Raw genomic sequence first — 19985 nt, forward strand, 5'->3', positions numbered from 1 at the left:
ATAAATTAAATGGATTTTTGAGAAAGGGAGCTGATTTGGAAGCTTGCTTCTGTCGCCCTATGCATTGACCCGATGTGGCAGTATCTTCGGGTAGTGAACAGTGCACCACCCCATTCCAGTGTTAAACAAGAAAGATTCTCATTTAATCCTCCGTGGGTGAGAATTTGAGTTTGAGAATTGGAGACCAAAATGATGAGTTGCACTGACTGGTTTATGAACGTCTATTCATTTAGCGTTTTAATGACCATGTTTGCACACTGATTGGTGTAAAAAAATAAAATAAAACTAAATAATAATAATCTAGCACACCTGTGCAGGTTTGACATGACATGACAGGTAGCTGTCTTGTGGGTGGTGCTGAATCCTGTTAAATGACGTGAGGGTCTCATGCCTATACACAAGGGTGTGTCATTGCTGTTGCTTTACCATGCATTGGTTTCTGTGGTCAGTGAATGATAAAAACAAAATTTACCATCCATTGATGGATGGGAAATCCGCCATGAGGCATTTGTTTTTAGAAACTGCTGCTCACAACCAATGTTGCAATGGAGTGTCTCCATCTGCTGGTGGTATTGGAAAGGCATTAGTGCTATGACAGGGTCTGAAGAAGAAGAAGAAGAAGAAGAAGAAGAAGACGGAAAAAAATATATATAAAAAGAAAAAGAGAGAGAGAGAGAGAGAGACTGACTTAGTGAGCGAGTGAGTGAGAGAGTGAGAGTGAGTGAGAGTGAATGAGTGAGTGAGTGATTGAGTGAGTGAGTGAGTGAGTGAGAACAAATGAGTTAAAGCAAGTGAGTGAGAGAGATCGAATGAATGAAAGTCTGAATGACAGAAAGAAAAAAGGATGAAGAAAGAAGCATGAAGAAAAAAAAATGTATATGGAGTTGCTGACATGAGTGCAATCTACAAAGCCGTTGAGGCTGATCCTCATGGGAGGATTATTGCACCAGGACCCTTAGCACTTTTAAAATGCCATTCAATGCCACGGGCTAGATGTAAACTGCAGATGACCATGTTGTGGTAGTTACCATGGATACCCAAGTGATGTGTGAGCTAACACATAGGCCCAACAGATTCCAAGAAGGCCAGAATCACCAGCGGCACCACCATCGATTGTCAGGTCACCCGGATTCAGCAAATACCAGAGTCCAAAATGATGCAGGTTTATACTGTTAATTTTCAGTTTATTGTTACAGTTGGTGTTATTCCATGTCGGAAGGGACGCAGCTACAGCCAGTGGGGTAACTAGAGACAGGCAGGCAGCTATGTGCAACAAAGGTAGGCGTGTTGTTTTCATATGCAGATCTGAAATATTGTCTTATATGCAAGAGGAGGAGTGATGGGGGTTCAGGCAAAAGCCAGGCTATGGATTGCATTGCTAAATGCTCCATCAGAGTGCAATGGTCGCCTGTCCTTTTTTTAAGTGATGATGTGGGTTTAGCCTGTGCTGTATGTATGTATGGGTGGCTGACTACCACCCACCCAGAGAGTGTATGGGAGGCTGGTTGGCTGCCAGCCTTCCTTCCATTCCTATGAGTAATGTGAGTGCTCATGAAGGGGACATGGTTGGGTCCACCCCTTTCCCGGTTATCCCCTCTAGGCCTTTTGGCTTAGATCAAGTGTGAAAAAAGAAAGGATCTTGCGACAGATCGCATCCTGAGGCACGTTTTTTTTGTGTGAATACTTGCACTTGGGTGACTTGTGAGCACATACTGATACATACGTTCCCTATCTGGGGACCATAAATTAAATGGATTTTTGAGAAGGGGAGCTGATTTGGAAGCTTGCTTCTGTCGCCCTATGCATTGACCCGATGTGGCAGTATCTTCGGGTAGTGAACAGTGCACCACCCCATTCCAGTGTTAAACAAGAAAGATTCTCATTTAATCCTCCGTGGGTGAGAATTTGAGTTTGAGAATTGGAGACCAAAATGATGAGTTGCACTGACTGGTTTATGAACGTCTATTCATTTAGCGTTTTAATGACCATGTTTGCACACTGATTGGTGTAAAAAAATAAAATAAAACTAAATAATAATAATCTAGAACACCTGTGCAGGTTTGACATGACAGGTAGCTGTCTTGTGGGTGGTGCTGAATCCTGTTAAATGACGTGAGGGTCTCATGCCTATACACAAGGGTGTGTCATTGCTGTTGCTTGACCATGCATTGGTTTCTGTGGTCAGTGAATGATAAAAACAAAATTTACCATCCATTGATGGATGGGAAATCCGCCATGAGGCATTTGTTTTTAGAAACTGCTGCTCACAACCAATGTTGCAATGGAGTGTCTCCATCTGCTGGTGGTATTGGAAAGGCATTAGTGCTATGACAGGGTCTGAAGAAGAAGAAGAAGAAGAAGACGGAAAAAAATATATATAAAAAGAAAAAGAGAGAGAGAGAGAGAGAGAGACTGACTTAGTGAGCGAGTGAGTGAGAGAGTGAGAGTGAGTGAGAGTGAATGAGTGAGTGAGTGATTGAGTGAGTGAGTGAGTGAGTGAGAACAAATGAGTTAAAGCAAGTGAGTGAGAGAGATCGAATGAATGAAAGTCTGAATGACAGAAAGAAAAAAGGATGAAGAAAGAAGCATGAAGAAAAAAAAATGTATATGGAGTTGCTGACATGAGTGCAATCTACAAAGCCGTTGAGGCTGATCCTCATGGGAGGATTATTGCACCAGGACCCTTAGCACTTTTAAAATGCCATTCAATGCCACGGGCTAGATGTAAACTGCAGATGACCATGTTGTGGTAGTTACCATGGATACCCAAGTGATGTGTGAGCTAACACATAGGCCCAACAGATTCCAAGAAGGCCAGAATCACCAGCGGCACCACCATCGATTGTCAGGTCACCCGGATTCAGCAAATACCAGAGTCCAAAATGATGCAGGTTTATACTGTTAATTTTCAGTTTATCGTTACAGTTGGTGTTATTCCATGTCGGAAGGGACGCAGCTACAGCCAGTGGGGTAACTAGAGACAGGCAGGCAGCTATGTGCAACAAAGGTAGGCGTGTTGTTTTCATATGCAGATCTGAAATATTGTCTTATATGCAAGAGGAGGAGTGATGGGGGTTCAGGCAAAAGCCAGGCTATGGATTGCATTGCTAAATGCTCCATCAGAGTGCAATGGTTGCCTGTCCTTTTTTTAAGTGATGATGTGGGTTTAGCCTGTGCTGTATGTATGTATGGGTGGCTGACTGCCACCCACCCAGAGAGTGTATGGGAGGCTGGTTGGCTGCCAGCCTTCCTTCCATTCCTATGAGTAATGTGAGTGCTCATGAAGGGGACATGGTTGGGTCCACCCCTTTCCCGGTTATCCCCTCTAGGCCTTTTGGCTTAGATCAAGTGTAAAAAAAGAAAGGATCTTGCGACAGATCGCATCCTGAGGCACGTTTTTTTTTTGTGTGAATACTTGCACTTGGGTGACTTGTGAGCACATACTGATACATACGTTCCCTATCTGGGGACCATAAATTAAATGGATTTTTGAGAAAGGGAGCTGATTTGGAAGCTTGCTTCTGTCGCCCTATGCATTGACCCGATGTGGCAGTATCTTCGGGTAGTGAACAGTGCACCACCCCATTCCAGTGTTAAACAAGAAAGATTCTCATTTAATCCTCCGTGGGTGAGAATTTGAGTTTGAGAATTGGAGACCAAAATGATGAGTTGCACTGACTGGTTTATGAACGTCTATTCATTTAGCGTTTTAATGACCATGTTTGCACACTGATTGGTGTAAAAAAATAAAATAAAACTAAATAATAATAATCTAGCACACCTGTGCAGGTTTGACATGACATGACAGGTAGCTGTCTTGTGGGTGGTGCTGAATCCTGTTAAATGACGTGAGGGTCTCATGCCTATACACAAGGGTGTGTCATTGCTGTCGCTTGACCATGCATTGGTTTCTGTGGTCAGTGAATGATAAAAACAAAATTTACCATCCATTGATGGATGGGAAATCCGCCATGAGGCATTTGTTTTTAGAAACTGCTGCTCACAACCAATGTTGCAATGGAGTGTCTCCATCTGCTGGTGGTATTGGAAAGGCATTAGTGCTATGACAGGGTCTGAAGAAGAAGAAGAAGAAGAAGAAGACGGAAAAAAATATATATAAAAAGAAAAAGAGAGAGAGAGAGAGAGAGACTGACTTAGTGAGCGAGTGAGTGAGAGAGTGAGAGTGAGTGAGAGTGAATGAGTGAGTGAGTGATTGAGTGAGTGAGTGAGTGAGTGAGAACAAATGAGTTAAAGCAAGTGAGTGAGAGAGATCGAATGAATGAAAGTCTGAATGACAGAAAGAAAAAAGGATGAAGAAAGAAGCATGAAGAAAAAAAAATGTATATGGAGTTGCTGACATGAGTGCAATCTACAAAGCCGTTGAGGCTGATCCTCATGGGAGGATTATTGCACCAGGACCCTTAGCACTTTTAAAATGCCATTCAATGCCACGGGCTAGATGTAAACTGCAGATGACCATGTTGTGGTAGTTACCATGGATACCCAAGTGATGTGTGAGCTAACACATAGGCCCAACAGATTCCAAGAAGGCCAGAATCACCAGCGGCACCACCATCGATTGTCAGGTCACCCGGATTCAGCAAATACCAGAGTCCAAAATGATGCAGGTTTATACTGTTAATTTTCAGTTTATCGTTACAGTTGGTGTTATTCCATGTCGAAAGGGACGCAGCTACAGCCAGTGGGGTAACTAGAGACAGGCAGGCAGCTATGTGCAACAAAGGTAGGCGTGTTGTTTTCATATGCAGATCTGAAATATTGTCTTATATGCAAGAGGAGGAGTGATGGGGGTTCAGTAAAAAGCCAGGCTATGGATTGCATTGCTAAATGCTCCATCAGAGTGCAATGGTCGCCTGTCCTTTTTTTAAGTGATGATGTGGGTTTAGCCTGTGCTGTATGTATGTATGGGTGGCTGACTACCACCCACCCAGAGAGTGTATGGGAGGCTGGTTGGCTGCCAGCCTTCCTTCCATTCCTATGAGTAATGTGAGTGCTCATGAAGGGGACATGGTTGGGTCCACCCCTTTCCCGGTTATCCCCTCTAGGCCTTTTGGCTTAGATCAAGTGTAAAAAAAGAAAGGATCTTGCGACAGATCGCATCCTGAGGCACGTTTTTTTTGTGTGAATACTTGCACTTGGGTGACTTGTGAGCACATACTGATACATACGTTCCCTATCTGGGGACCATAAATTAAATGGATTTTTGAGAAAGGGAGCTGATTTGGAAGCTTGCTTCTGTCGCCCTATGCATTGACCCGATGTGGCAGTATCTTCGGGTAGTGAACAGTGCACCACCCCATTCCAGTGTTAAACAAGAAAGATTCTCATTTAATCCTCCGTGGGTGAGAATTTGAGTTTGAGAATTGGAGACCAAAATGATGAGTTGCACTGACTGGTTTATGAACGTCTATTCATTTAGCGTTTTAATGACCATGTTTGCACACTGATTGGTGTAAAAAAATAAAATAAAACTAAATAATAATAATCTAGCACACCTGTGCAGGTTTGACATGACATGACAGGTAGCTGTCTTGTGGGTGGTGCTGAATCCTGTTAAATGACGTGAGGGTCTCATGCCTATACACAAGGGTGTGTCATTGCTGTTGCTTTACCATGCATTGGTTTCTGTGGTCAGTGAATGATAAAAACAAAATTTACCATCCATTGATGGATGGGAAATCCGCCATGAGGCATTTGTTTTTAGAAACTGCTGCTCACAACCAATGTTGCAATGGAGTGTCTCCATCTGCTGGTGGTATTGGAAAGACATTAGTGCTATGACAGGGTCTGAAGAAGAAGAAGAAGAAGACGGAAAAAAATATATATAAAAAGAAAAAGAGAGAGAGAGAGAGACTGACTTAGTGAGCGAGTGAGTGAGAGAGTGAGAGTGAGTGAGAGTGAATGAGTGAGTGAGTGATTGAGTGAGTGAGTGAGTGAGTGAGAACAAATGAGTTAAAGCAAGTGAGTGAGAGAGATCGAATGAATGAAAGTCTGAATGACAGAAAGAAAAAAGGATGAAGAAAGAAGCATGAAGAAAAAAAAATGTATATGGAGTTGCTGACATGAGTGCAATCTACAAAGCCGTTGAGGCTGATCCTCATGGGAGGATTATTGCACCAGGACCCTTAGCACTTTTAAAATGCCATTCAATGCCACGGGCTAGATATAAACTGCAGATGACCATGTTGTGGTAGTTACCATGGATACCCAAGTGATGTGTGAGCTAACACATAGGCCCAACAGATTCCAAGAAGGCCAGAATCACCAGCGGCACCACCATCGATTGTCAGGTCACCCGGATTCAGCAAATACCAGAGTCCAAAATGATGCAGGTTTATACTGTTAATTTTCAGTTTATCGTTACAGTTGGTGTTATTCCATGTCGGAAGGGACGCAGCTACAGCCAGTGGGGTAACTAGAGACAGGCAGGCAGCTATGTGCAACAAAGGTAGGCGTGTTGTTTTCATATGCAGATCTGAAATATTGTCTTATATGCAAGAGGAGGAGTGATGGGGGTTCAGGCAAAAGCCAGGCTATGGATTGCATTGCTAAATGCTCCATCAGAGTGCAATGGTCGCCTGTCCTTTTTTTAAGTGATGATGTGGGTTTAGCCTGTGCTGTATGTATGTATGGGTGGCTGACTGCCACCCACCCAGAGAGTGTATGGGAGGCTGGTTGGCTGCCAGCCTTCCTTCCATTCCTATGAGTAATGTGAGTGCTCATGAAGGGGACATGGTTGGGTCCACCCCTTTCCCGGTTATCCCCTCTAGGCCTTTTGGCTTAGATCAAGTGTAAAAAAAGAAAGGATCTTGCGACAGATCGCATCCTGAGGCACGTTTTTTTTTTTTTGTGTGAATACTTGCACTTGGGTGACTTGTGAGCACATACTGATACATACGTTCCCTATCTGGGGACCATAAATTAAATGGATTTTTGAGAAAGGGAGCTGATTTGGAAGCTTGCTTCTGTCGCCCTATGCATTGACCCGATGTGGCAGTATCTTCGGGTAGTGAACAGTGCACCACCCCATTCCAGTGTTAAACAAGAAAGATTCTCATTTAATCCTCCGTGGGTGAGAATTTGAGTTTGAGAATTGGAGACCAAAATGATGAATTGCACTGACTGGTTTATGAACGTCTATTCATTTAGCGTTTTAATGACCATGTTTGCACACTGATTGGTGTAAAAAAATAAAATAAAACTAAATAATAATAATCTAGCACACCTGTGCAGGTTTGACATGACATGACAGGTAGCTGTCTTGTGGGTGGTGCTGAATCCTGTTAAATGACGTGAGGGTCTCATGCCTATACACAAGGGTGTGTCATTGCTTTTGCTTGACCATGCATTGGTTTCTGTGGTCAGTGAATGATAAAAACAAAATTTACCATCCATTGATGGATGGGAAATCCGCCATGAGGCATTTGTTTTTAGAAACTGCTGCTCACAACCAATGTTGCAATGGAGTGTCTCCATCTGCTGGTGGTATTGGAAAGGCATTAGTGCTATGACAGGGTCTGAAGAAGAAGAAGAAGAAGACGGAAAAAAATATATATAAAAAGAAAAAGAGAGAGAGAGAGAGAGAGACTGACTTAGTGAGCGAGTGAGTGAGAGAGTGAGAGTGAGTGAGAGTGAATGAGTGAGTGAGTGATTGAGTGAGTGAGTGAGTGAGTGAGAACAAATGAGTTAAAGCAAGTGAGTGAGAGAGATCGAATGAATGAAAGTCTGAATGACAGAAAGAAAAAAGGATGAAGAAAGAAGCATGAAGAAAAAAAAATGTATATGGAGTTGCTGACATGAGTGCAATCTACAAAGCCGTTGAGGCTGATCCTCATGGGAGGATTATTGCACCAGGACCCTTAGCACTTTTAAAATGCCATTCAATGCCACGGGCTAGATGTAAACTGCAGATGACCATGTTGTGGTAGTTACCATGGATACCCAAGTGATGTGTGAGCTAACACATAGGCCCAACAGATTCCAAGAAGGCCAGAATCACCAGCGGCACCACCATCGATTGTCAGGTCACCCGGATTCAGCAAATACCAGAGTCCAAAATGATGCAGGTTTATACTGTTAATTTTCAGTTTATCGTTACAGTTGGTGTTATTCCATGTCGGAAGGGACGCAGCTACAGCCAGTGGGGTAACTAGAGACAGGCAGGCAGCTATGTGCAACAAAGGTAGGCGTGTTGTTTTCATATGCAGATCTGAAATATTGTCTTATATGCAAGAGGAGGAGTGATGGGGGTTCAGGCAAAAGCCAGGCTATGGATTGCATTGCTAAATGCTCCATCAGAGTGCAATGGTCGCCTGTCCTTTTTTTAAGTGATGATGTGGGTTTAGCCTGTGCTGTATGTATGTAGGGTGGCTGACTGCCACCCACCCAGAGAGTGTATGGGAGGCTGGTTGGCTGCCAGCCTTCCTTCCATTCCTATGAGTAATGTGAGTGCTCATGAAGGGGACATGGTTGGGTCCACCCCTTTCCCGGTTATCCCCTCTAGGCCTTTTGGCTTAGATCAAGTGTAAAAAAAGAAAGGATCTTGCGACAGATCGCATCCTGAGGCACGTTTTTTTTTTTGTGTGAATACTTGCACTTGGGTGACTTGTGAGCACATACTGATACATACGTTCCCTATCTGGGGACCATAAATTAAATGGATTTTTGAGAAAGGGAGCTGATTTGGAAGCTTGCTTCTGTCGCCCTATGCATTGACCCGATGTGGCAGTATCTTCGGGTAGTGAACAGTGCACCACCCCATTCCAGTGTTAAACAAGAAAGATTCTCATTTAATCCTCCGTGGGTGAGAATTTGAGTTTGAGAATTGGAGACCAAAATGATGAGTTGCACTGACTGGTTTATGAACGTCTATTCATTTAGCGTTTTAATGACCATGTTTGCACACTGATTGGTGTAAAAAAATAAAATAAAACTAAATAATAATAATCTAGCACACCTGTGCAGGTTTGACATGACATGACAGGTAGCTGTCTTGTGGGTGGTGCTGAATCCTGTTAAATGACGTGAGGGTCTCATGCCTATACACAAGGGTGTGTCATTGCTGTTGCTTTACCATGCATTGGTTTCTGTGGTCAGTGAATGATAAAAACAAAATTTACCATCCATTGATGGATGGGAAATCCGCCATGAGGCATTTGTTTTTAGAAACTGCTGCTCACAACCAATGTTGCAATGGAGTGTCTCCATCTGCTGGTGGTATTGGAAAGGCATTAGTGCTATGACAGGGTCTGAAGAAGAAGAAGAAGAAGAAGAAGAAGAAGACGGAAAAAAATATATATAAAAAGAAAAAGAGAGAGAGAGAGAGACTGACTTAGTGAGCGAGTGAGTGAGAGAGTGAGAGTGAGTGAGAGTGAATGAGTGAGTGAGTGATTGAGTGAGTGAGTGAGTGAGAACAAATGAGTTAAAGCAAGTGAGTGAGAGAGATCGAATGAATGAAAGTCTGAATGACAGAAAGAAAAAATGATGAAGAAAGAAGCATGAAGAAAAAAAAATGTATATGGAGTTGCTGACATGAGTGCAATCTACAAAGCCGTTGAGGCTGATCCTCATGGGAGGATTATTGCACCAGGACCCTTAGCACTTTTAAAATGCCATTCAATGCCACGGGCTAGATATAAACTGCAGATGACCATGTTGTGGTAGTTACCATGGATACCCAAGTGATGTGTGAGCTAACACATAGGCCCAACAGATTCCAAGAAGGCCAGAATCACCAGCGGCACCACCATCGATTGTCAGGTCACCCGGATTCAGCAAATACCAGAGTCCAAAATGATGCAGGTTTATACTGTTAATTTTCAGTTTATCGTTACAGTTGGTGTTATTCCATGTCGGAAGGGACGCAGCTACAGCCAGTGGGGTAACTAGAGACAGGCAGGCAGCTATGTGCAACAAAGGTAGGCGTGTTGTTTTCATATGCAGATCTGAAATATTGTCTTATATGCAAGAGGAGGAGTGATGGGGGTTCAGGCAAAAGCCAGGCTATGGATTGCATTGCTAAATGCTCCATCAGAGTGCAATGGTCGCCTGTCCTTTTTTTAAGTGATGATGTGGGTTTAGCCTGTGCTGTATGTATGTATGGGTGGCTGACTGCCACCCACCCAGAGAGTGTATGGGAGGCTGGTTGGCTGCCAGCCTTCCTTCCATTCCTATGAGTAATGTGAGTGCTCATGAAGGGGACATGGTTGGGTCCACCCCTTTCCTGGTTATCCCCTCTAGGCCTTTTGGCTTAGATCAAGTGTAAAAAAAGAAAGGATCTTGCGACAGATCGCATCCTGAGGCACGTTTTTTTTTTTGTGTGAATACTTGCACTTGGGTGACTTGTGAGCACATACTGATACATACGTTCCCTATCTGGGGACCATAAATTAAATGGATTTTTGAGAAAGGGAGCTGATTTGGAAGCTTGCTTCTGTCGCCCTATGCATTGACCCGATGTGGCAGTATCTTCGGGTAGTGAACAGTGCACCACCCCATTCCAGTGTTAAACAAGAAAGATTCTCATTTAATCCTCCGTGGGTGAGAATTTGAGTTTGAGAATTGGAGACCAAAATGATGAGTTGCACTGACTGGTTTATGAACGTCTATTCATTTAGCGTTTTAATGACCATGTTTGCACACTGATTGGTGTAAAAAAATAAAATAAAACTAAATAATAATAATCTAGCACACCTGTGCAGGTTTGACATGACATGACAGGTAGCTGTCTTGTGGGTGGTGCTGAATCCTGTTAAATGACGTGAGGGTCTCATGCCTATACACAAGGGTGTGTCATTGCTTTTGCTTGACCATGCATTGGTTTCTGTGGTCAGTGAATGATAAAAACAAAATTTACCATCCATTGATGGATGGGAAATCCGCCATGAGGCATTTGTTTTTAGAAACTGCTGCTCACAACCAATGTTGCAATGGAGTGTCTCCATCTGTAGGTGGTATTGGAAAGGCATTAGTGCTATGACAGGGTCTGAAGAAGAAGAAGAAGAAGACGGAAAAAAATATATATAAAAAGAAAAAGAGAGAGAGAGACTGACTTAGTGAGCGAGTGAGTGAGAGAGTGAGAGTGAGTGAGAGTGAATGAGTGAGTTAGTGATTGAGTGAGTGAGGGAGTGAGTGAGAACAAATGAGTTAAAGCAAGTGAGTGAGAGAGATCGAATGAATGAAAGTCTGAATGACAGAAAGAAAAAAGGATGAAGAAAGAAGTATGAAGAAAAAAAAATGTATATGGAGTTGCTGACATGAGTGCAATCTACAAAGCCGTTGAGGCTGATCCTCATGGGAGGATTATTGCACCAGGACCCTTAGCACTTTTAAAATGCCATTCAATGCCACGGGCTAGATGTAAACTGCAGATGACCATGTTGTGGTAGTTACCATGGATACCCAAGTGATGTGTGAGCTAACACATAGGCCCAACAGATTCCAAGAAGGCCAGAATCACCAGCGGCACCACCATCGATTGTCAGGTCACCCGGATTCAGCAAATACCAGAGTCCAAAATGATGCAGGTTTATACTGTTAATTTTCAGTTTATCGTTACAGTTGGTGTTATTCCATGTCGGAAGGGACGCAGCTACAGCCAGTGGGGTAACTAGAGACAGGCAGGCAGCTATGTGCAACAAAGGTAGGCGTGTTGTTTTCATATGCAGATCTGAAATATTGTCTTATATGCAAGAGGAGGAGTGATGGGGGTTCAGGCAAAAGCCAGGCTATGGATTGCATTGCTAAATGCTCCATCAGAGTGCAATGGTCGCCTGTCCTTTTTTTAAGTGATGATGTGGGTTTAGCCTGTGCTGTATGTATGTATGGGTGGCTGACTGCCACCCACCCAGAGAGTGTATGGGAGGCTGGTTGGCTGCCAGCCTTCCTTCCATTCCTATGAGTAATGTGAGTGCTCATGAAGGGGACATGGTTGGGTCCACCCCTTTCCCGGTTATCCCCTCTAGGCCTTTTGGCTTAGATCAAGTGTAAAAAAAGAAAGGATCTTGCGACAGATCGCATCCTGAGGCACGTTTTTTTTTGATTGAATACTTGCACTTGGGTGACTTGTGAGCACATACTGATACATACGTTCCCTATCTGGGGACCATAAATTAAATGGATTTTTGAGAAAGGGAGCTGATTTGGAAGCTTGCTTCTGTCGCCCTATGCATTGACCCGATGTGGTAGTATCTTCGGGTAGTGAACAGTGCACCACCCCATTCCAGTGTTAAACAAGAAAGATTCTCATTTAATCCTCCGTGGGTGAGAATTTGAGTTTGAGAATTGGAGACCAAAATGATGAGTTGCACTGACTGGTTTATGAACGTCTATTCATTTAGCGTTTTAATGACCATGTTTGCACACTGATTGGTGTAAAAAAAATAAAATAAAACTAAATAATAATAATCTAGCACACCTGTGCAGGTTTGACATGACATGACAGGTAGCTGTCTTGTGGGTGGTGCTGAATCCTGTTAAATGACGTGAGGGTCTCATGCCTATACACAAGGGTGTGCCATTGCTGTTGCTTGACCATGCATTGGTTTCTGTGGTCAGTGAATGATAAAAACAAAATTTACCATCCATTGATGGATGGGAAATCCGCCATGAGGCATTTGTTTTTAGAAACTGCTGCTCACAACCAATGTTGCAATGGAGTGTCTCCATCTGCTGGTGGTATTGGAAAGGCATTAGTGCTATGACAGGGTCTGAAGAAGAAGAAGAAGAAGAAGAAGACGGAAAAAAATATATATAAAAAGAAAAAGAGAGAGAGAGAGAGAGAGACTGACTTAGTGAGCGAGTGAGTGAGAGAGTGAGAGTGAGTGAGAGTGAATGAGTGAGTGAGTGATTGAGTGAGTGAGTGAGTGAGAACAAATGAGTTAAAGCAAGTGAGTGAGAGAGATCGAATGAATGAAAGTCTGAATGACAGAAAGAAAAAAGGATGAAGAAAGAAGCATGAAGAAAAAAAAATGTATATGGAGTTGCTGACATGAGTGCAATCTACAAAGCCGTTGAGGCTGATCCTCATGGGAGGATTATTGCACCAGGACCCTTAGCACTTTTAAAATGCCATTCAATGCCACGGGCTAGATGTAAACTGCAGATGACCATGTTGTGGTAGTTACCATGGATACCCAAGTGATGTGTGAGCTAACACATAGGCCCAACAGATTCCAAGAAGGCCAGAATCACCAGCGGCACCACCATCGATTGTCAGGTCACCCGGATTCAGCAAATACCAGAGTCCAAAATGATGCAGGTTTATACTGTTAATTTTCAGTTTATCGTTACAGTTGGTGTTATTCCATGTCGGAAGGGACGCAGCTACAGCCAGTGGGGTAACTAGAGACAGGCAGGCAGCTATGTGCAACAAAGGTAGGCGTGTTGTTTTCATATGCAGATCTGAAATATTGTCTTATATGCAAGAGGAGGAGTGATGGGGGTTCAGGCAAAAGCCAGGCTATGGATTGCATTGCTAAATGCTCCATCAGAGTGCAATGGTCGCCTGTCCTTTTTTTAAGTGATGATGTGGGTTTAGCCTGTGGTGTATGTATGTATGGGTGGCTGACTGCCACCCACCCAGAGAGTGTATGGGAGGCTGGTTGGCTGCCAGCCTTCCTTCCATTCCTATGAGTAATGTGAGTGCTCATGAAGGGGACATGGTTGGGTCCACCCCTTTCCCGGTTATCCCCTCTAGGCCTTTTGGCTTAGATCAAGTGTAAAAAAAGAAAGGATCTTGCGACAGATCGCATCCTGAGGCACGTTTTTTTTTGTGTGAATACTTGCACTTGGGTGACTTGTGAGCACATACTGATACATACGTTCCCTATCTGGGGACCATAAATTAAATAGATTTTTGAGAAAGGGAGCTGATTTGGAAGCTTGCTTCTGTCGCCCTATGCATTGACCCGATGTGGCAGTATCTTCGGGTAGTGAACAGTGCACCACCCCATTCCAGTGTTAAACAAGAAAGATTCTCATTTAATCCTCCGTGGGTGAGAATTTGAGTTTGAGAATTGGAGACCAAAATGATGAGTTGCACTGACTGGTTTATGAACGTCTATTCATTTAGCGTTTTAATGACCATGTTTGCACACTGATTGGTGTAAAAAAATAAAATAAAACTAAATAATAATAATCTAGCACACCTGTGCAGGTTTGACATGACATGACAGGTAGCTGTCTTGTGGGTGGTGCTGAATCCTGTTAAATGACGTGAGGGTCTCATGCCTATACACAAGGGTGTGTCATTGCTGTTGCTTGACCATGCATTGGTTTCTGTGGTCAGTGAATGATAAAAACAAAATTTACCATCCATTGATGGATGGGAAATCCGCCATGAGGCATTTGTTTTTAGAAACTGCTGCTCACAACCAATGTTGCAATGGAGTGTCTCCATCTGCTGGTGGTATTGGAAAGGCATTAGTGCTATGACAGGGTCTGAAGAAGAAGAAGAAGAAGAAGAAGACGGAAAAAAATATATATAAAAAGAAAAAGAGAGAGAGAGAGAGAGAGACTGACTTAGTGAGCGAGTGAGTGAGAGAGTGAGAGTGAGTGAGAGTGAATGAGTGAGTGAGTGATTGAGTGAGTGAGTGAGTGAGAACAAATGAGTTAAAGCAAGTGAGTGAGAGAGATCGAATGAATGAAAGTCTGAATGACAGAAAGAAAAAAGGATGAAGAAAGAAGCATGAAGAAAAAAAAATGTATATGGAGTTGCTGACATGAGTGCAATCTACAAAGCCGTTGAGGCTGATCCTCATGGGAGGATTATTGCACCAGGACCCTTAGCACTTTTAAAATGCCATTCAATGCCACGGGCTAGATGTAAACTGCAGATGACCATGTTGTGGTAGTTACCATGGATACCCAAGTGATGTGTGAGCTAACACATAGGCCCAACAGATTCCAAGAAGGCCAGAATCACCAGCGGCACCACCATCGATTGTCAGGTCACCCGGATTCAGCAAATACCAGAGTCCAAAATGATGCAGGTTTATACTGTTAATTTTCAGTTTATCGTTACAGTTGGTGTTATTCCATGTCGGAAGGGACGCAGCTACAGCCAGTGGGGTAACTAGAGACAGGCAGGCAGCTATGTGCAACAAAGGTAGGCGTGTTGTTTTCATATGCAGATCTGAAATATTGTCTTATATGCAAGAGGAGGAGTGATGGGGGTTCAGGCAAAAGCCAGGCTATGGATTGCATTGCTAAATGCTCCATCAGAGTGCAATGGTCGCCTGTCCTTTTTTTAAGTGATGATGTGGATTTAGCCTGTGCTGTATGTATGTATGGGTGGCTGACTGCCACCCACCCAGAGAGTGTATGGGAGGCTGGTTGGCTGCCAGCCTTCCTTCCATTCCTATGAGTAATGTGAGTGCTCATGAAGGGGACATGGTTGGGTCCACCCCTTTCCCGGTTATCCCCTCTAGGCCTTTTGGCTTAGATCAAGTGTAAAAAAAGAAAGGATCTTGCGACAGATCGCATCCTGAGGCACGTTTTTTTTTGTGTGAATACTTGCACTTGGGTGACTTGTGAGCACATACTGATACATACGTTCCCTATCTGGGGACCATAAATTAAATGGATTTTTGAGAAAGGGAGCTGATTTGGAAGCTTGCTTCTGTCGCCCTATGCATTGACCCGATGTGGCAGTATCTTCGGGTAGTGAACAGTGCACCACCCCATTCCAGTGTTAAACAAGAAAGATTCTCATTTAATCCTCCGTGGGTGAGAATTTGAGTTTGAGAATTGGAGACCAAAATGATGAGTTGCACTGACTGGTTTATGAACGTCTATTCATTTAGCGTTTTAATGACCATGTTTGCACACTGATTGGTGTAAAAAAATAAAATAAAACTAAATAATAATAATCTAGCACACCTGTGCAGGTTTGACATGACATGACAGGTAGCTGTCTTGTGGGTGGTGCTGAATCCTGTTAAATGACGTGAGGGTCTCATGCCTATACACAAGGGTGTGTCATTGCTGTTGCTTGACCATGCATTGGTTTCTGTGGTCAGTGAATGATAAAAACAAAATTTACCATCCATTGATGGATGGGAAATCCGCCATGAGGCATTTGTTTTTAGAAACTGCTGCTCACAACCAATGTTGCAATGGAGTGTCTCCATCTGCTGGTGGTATTGGAAAGGCATTAGTGCTATGACAGGGTCTGAAGAAGAAGAAGAAGAAGAAGACGGAAAAAAATATATATAAAAAGAAAAAGAGAGAGAGAGAGACTGACTTAGTGAGCGAGTGAGTGAGAGAGTGAGAGTGAGTGAGAGTGAATGAGTGAGTGAGTGATTGAGTGAGTGAGTGAGTGAGTGAGAACAAATAAGTTAAAGCAAGTGAGTGAGAGAGATCGAATGAATGAAAGTCTGAATGACAGAAAGAAAAAAGGATGAAGAAAGAAGCATGAAGAAAAAAAAATGTATATGGAGTTGCTGACATGAGTGCAATCTACAAAGCCGTTGAGGCTGATCCTCATGGGAGGATTATTGCACCAGGACCCTTAGCACTTTTAAAATGCCATTCAATGCCACGGGCTAGATGTAAACTGCAGATGACCATGTTGTGGTAGTTACCATGGATACCCAAGTGATGTGTGAGCTAACACATAGGCCCAACAGATTCCAAGAAGGCCAGAATCACCAGCGGCACCACCATCGATTGTCAGGTCACCCGGATTCAGCAAATACCAGAGTCCAAAATGATGCAGGTTTATACTGTTAATTTTCAGTTTATCGTTACAGTTGGTGTTATTCCATGTCGGAAGGGACGCAGCTACAGCCAGTGGGGTAACTAGAGACAGGCAGGCAGCTATGTGCAACAAAGGTAGGCGTGTTGTTTTCATATGCAGATCTGAAATATTGTCTTATATGCAAGAGGAGGAGTGATGGGGGTTCAGGCAAAAGCCAGGCTATGGATTGCATTGCTAAATGCTCCATCAGAGTGCAATGGTCGCCTGTCCTTTTTTTAAGTGATGATGTGGGTTTAGCCTGTGCTGTATGTATGTATGGGTGGCTGACTGCCACCCACCCAGAGAGTGTATGGGAGGCTGGTTGGCTGCCAGCCTTCCTTCCATTCCTATGAGTAATGTGAGTGCTCATGAAGGGGACATGGTTGGGTCCACCCCTTTCCCGGTTATCCCCTCTAGGCCTTTTGGCTTAGATCAAGTGTAAAAAAAGAAAGGATCTTGCGACAGATCGCATCCTGAGGCACGTTTTTTTTTGTGTGAATACTTGCACTTGGGTGACTTGTGAGCACATACTGATACATACGTTCCCTATCTGGGGACCATAAATTAAATGGATTTTTGAGAAAGGGAGCTGATTTGGAAGCTTGCTTCTGTCGCCCTATGCATTGACCCGATGTGGCAGTATCTTCGGGTAGTGAACAGTGCACCACCCCATTCCAGTGTTAAACAAGAAAGATTCTCATTTAATCCTCCGTGGGTGAGAATTTGAGTTTGAGAATTGGAGACCAAAATGATGAGTTGCACTGACTGGTTTATGAACGTCTATTCATTTAGCGTTTTAATGACCATGTTTGCACACTGATTGGTGTAAAAAAATAAAATAAAACTAAATAATAATAATCTAGCACACCTGTGCAGGTTTGACATGACATGACAGGTAGCTGTCTTGTGGGTGGTGCTGAATCCTGTTAAATGACGTGAGGGTCTCATGCCTATACACAAGGGTGTGTCATTGCTGTTGCTTGACCATGCATTGGTTTCTGTGGTCAGTGAATGATAAAAACAAAATTTACCATCCATTGATGGATGGGAAATCCGCCATGAGGCATTGTTTTTAGAAACTGCTGCTCACAACCAATGTTGCAATGGAGTGTCTCCATCTGCTGGTGGTATTGGAAAGGCATTAGTGCTATGACAGGGTCTGAAGAAGAAGAAGAAGAAGAAGAAGACGGAATAAAATATATATAAAAAGAAAAAGAGAGAGAGAGAGAGAGACTGACTTAGTGAGCGAGTGAGTGAGAGAGTGAGAGTGAGTGAGAGTGAATGAGTGAGTGAGTGATTGAGTGAGTGAGTGAGTGAGTGAGAACAAATGAGTTAAAGCAAGTGAGTGAGAGAGATCGAATGAATGAAAGTCTGAATGACAGAAAGAAAAAAGGATGAAGAAAGAAGCATGAAGAAAAAAAAATGTATATGGAGTTGCTGACATGAGTGCAATCTACAAAGCCGTTGAGGCTGATCCTCATGGGAGGATTATTGCACCAGGACCCTTAGCACTTTTAAAATGCCATTCAATGCCACGGGCTAGATGTAAACTGCAGATGACCATGTTGTGGTAGTTACCCATGGATACCCAAGTGATGTGTGAGCTAACACATAGGCCCAACAGATTCCAAGAAGGCCAGAATCACCAGCGGCACCACCATCGATTGTCAGGTCACCCGGATTCAGCAAATACCAGAGTCCAAAATGATGCAGGTTTATACTGTTAATTTTCAGTTTATCGTTACAGTTGGTGTTATTCCATGTCGGAAGGGACGCAGCTACAGCCAGTGGGGTAACTAGAGACAGGCAGGCAGCTATGTGCAACAAAGGTAGGCGTGTTGTTTTCATATGCAGATCTGAAATATTGTCTTATATGCAAGAGGAGGAGTGATGGGGGTTCAGGCAAAAGCCAGGCTATGGATTGCATTGCTAAATGCTCCATCAGAGTGCAATGGTCGCCTGTCCTTTTTTTAAGTGATGATGTGGGTTTAGCCTGTGCTGTATGTATGTATGGGTGGCTGACTGCCACCCACCCAGAGAGTGTATGGGAGGCTGGTTGGCTGCCAGCCTTCCTTCCATTCCTATGAGTAATGTGAGTGCTCATGAAGGGGACATGGTTGGGTCCACCCCTTTCCCGGTTATCCCTCTAGGCCTTTTGGCTTAGATCAAGTGTAAAAAAAGAAAGGATCTTGCGACAGATCGCATCCTGAGGCACGTTTTTTTTTTGTGTGAATACTTGCACTTGGGTGACTTGTGAGCACATACTGATACATACGTTCCCTATCTGGGGACCATAAATTAAATGGATTTTTGAGAAAGGAAGCTGATTTGGAAGCTTGCTTCTGTCGCCCTATGCATTGACCCGATGTGGCAGTATCTTCGGGTAGTGAACAGTGCACCACCCCATTCCAGTGTTAAACAAGAAAGATTCTCATTTAATCCTCCGTGGGTGAGAATTTGAGTTTGAGAATTGGAGACCAAAATGATGAGTTGCACTGACTGGTTTATGAACGTCTATTCATTTAGCGTTTTAATGACCATGTTTGCACACTGATTGGTGTAAAAAAATAAAATAAAACTAAATAATAATAATCTAGCACACCTGTGCAGGTTTGACATGACATGACAGGTAGCTGTCTTGTGGGTGGTGCTGAATCCTGTTAAATGACGTGAGGGTCTCATGCCTATACACAAGGGTGTGTCATTGCTGTTGCTTGACCATGCATTGGTTTCTGTGGTCAGTGAATGATAAAAACAAAATTTACCATCCATTGATGGATGGGAAATCCGCCATGAGGCATTTGTTTTTAGAAACTGCTGCTCACAACCAATGTTGCAATGGAGTGTCTCCATCTGCTGGTGGTATTGGAAAGGCATTAGTGCTATGACAGGGTCTGAAGAAGAAGAAGAAGAAGACGGAAAAAAATATATATAAAAAGAAAAAGAGAGAGAGAGAGAGAGAGACTGACTTAGTGAGCGTGAGTGAGAGTGAGAGTGAGAGTGAGTGAGTGAATGAGTGAGTGAGTGATTGAGTGAGTGAGTGAGTGAGTGAGAACAAATGAGTTAAAGCAAGTGAGTGAGAGAGATCGAATGAATGAAAGTCTGAATGACAGAAAGAAAAAAGGATGAAGAAAGAAGCATGAAGAAAAAAAAATGTATATGGAGTTGCTGACATGAGTGCAATCTACAAAGCCGTTGAGGCTGATCCTCATGGGAGGATTATTGC

The 19985-nt window shown here is 43.3% G+C and overlaps 11 pseudogenes; all 11 read left to right on the forward strand.

Annotated features, from left to right (window-relative positions):
- Window positions 1-1589: 1589 nt before the first annotated feature.
- On the forward strand, window positions 1590-1852 carry LOC130311444 (U2 spliceosomal RNA; annotated as a pseudogene).
- A 1466-nt stretch (window positions 1853-3318) lies between these two features.
- LOC130311419 (U2 spliceosomal RNA) lies at window positions 3319-3583 on the forward strand (annotated as a pseudogene).
- Window positions 3584-5055: 1472 nt separating this feature from the next.
- Window positions 5056-5318, forward strand: LOC130311439 (U2 spliceosomal RNA; annotated as a pseudogene).
- A 1462-nt stretch (window positions 5319-6780) lies between these two features.
- Window positions 6781-7048, forward strand: LOC130311433 (U2 spliceosomal RNA; annotated as a pseudogene).
- Window positions 7049-8513: 1465 nt separating this feature from the next.
- On the forward strand, window positions 8514-8779 carry LOC130311428 (U2 spliceosomal RNA; annotated as a pseudogene).
- Window positions 8780-10249: 1470 nt separating this feature from the next.
- LOC130311429 (U2 spliceosomal RNA) lies at window positions 10250-10515 on the forward strand (annotated as a pseudogene).
- A 1458-nt stretch (window positions 10516-11973) lies between these two features.
- On the forward strand, window positions 11974-12237 carry LOC130311441 (U2 spliceosomal RNA; annotated as a pseudogene).
- A 1469-nt stretch (window positions 12238-13706) lies between these two features.
- Window positions 13707-13970, forward strand: LOC130311427 (U2 spliceosomal RNA; annotated as a pseudogene).
- Window positions 13971-15438: 1468 nt separating this feature from the next.
- Window positions 15439-15702, forward strand: LOC130311406 (U2 spliceosomal RNA; annotated as a pseudogene).
- A 1463-nt stretch (window positions 15703-17165) lies between these two features.
- LOC130311407 (U2 spliceosomal RNA) lies at window positions 17166-17429 on the forward strand (annotated as a pseudogene).
- A 1468-nt stretch (window positions 17430-18897) lies between these two features.
- On the forward strand, window positions 18898-19163 carry LOC130311450 (U2 spliceosomal RNA; annotated as a pseudogene).
- The last annotated feature ends 822 nt before the right edge of the window (window positions 19164-19985 follow it).

The sequence above is a fragment of the Hyla sarda genome, unplaced genomic scaffold, assembly GCF_029499605.1.
Source record: "Hyla sarda isolate aHylSar1 unplaced genomic scaffold, aHylSar1.hap1 scaffold_1634, whole genome shotgun sequence".
NCBI classification, from domain to species: Eukaryota; Metazoa; Chordata; class Amphibia; order Anura; family Hylidae; genus Hyla; species Hyla sarda.